This window comes from Caenorhabditis remanei, chromosome II, assembly GCF_010183535.1.
Source record: "Caenorhabditis remanei strain PX506 chromosome II, whole genome shotgun sequence".
Classification (NCBI taxonomy): domain Eukaryota; kingdom Metazoa; phylum Nematoda; class Chromadorea; order Rhabditida; family Rhabditidae; genus Caenorhabditis; species Caenorhabditis remanei.
The window spans coordinates 1,139,766-1,140,344 of record NC_071329.1 but is presented as its reverse complement, the minus strand read 5'-3'; positions in this window follow the sequence as shown (position 1 = coordinate 1,140,344).

The following is a 579-nucleotide window of genomic DNA, read 5'->3' as shown; positions in this document are numbered from 1 at the left end:
CGCCAGACACCACATTTTTAACAGCAGATTGATCTGGAAATGCTGAAAATTTGCTCAAAAACGACATTTCTTTATTGAGCACAAAATTCTGAAAAGCAGAATGAATTTGTCTGAAAAATAAATATCTTGATTTAAAATTTGTGGTTTTCTAGTTAATTTTAGTCAAAAATCATGGTTTCATGCTGAAAGTTCTGAAAATTTGCTCTAAAACAGTCAATTTCAGCCAAAAAAGCGACTAAAACGCGCCAAGGCACGCCAGCCATCAAAATTGGTCCAAAATTGCAAAAAATCGCATTTTCGCTTATTTTTTTTTGCTCAATTTCAGCCAAAAAAAGCGACTGAAAATGACTGAAACAGTATTTTTGTTCTTACAGAGGACCGGCTCAAAACGAAAGCTCTCGACGCGAAATGTCGTGTGCTCGTCGAGCAAAACGAGGAGCTCATGGCACGGCTCTGCGAGCTCGAAATGTCACACGGCGGAGCAGCCGATGAGTCGAAAAGCAACCGTCGGCTCGCCGAGCAAGACGAACGAATTCGTCAAATCTCGTCGGCACTCGAATCGGAGAGAGAGAGACGTCA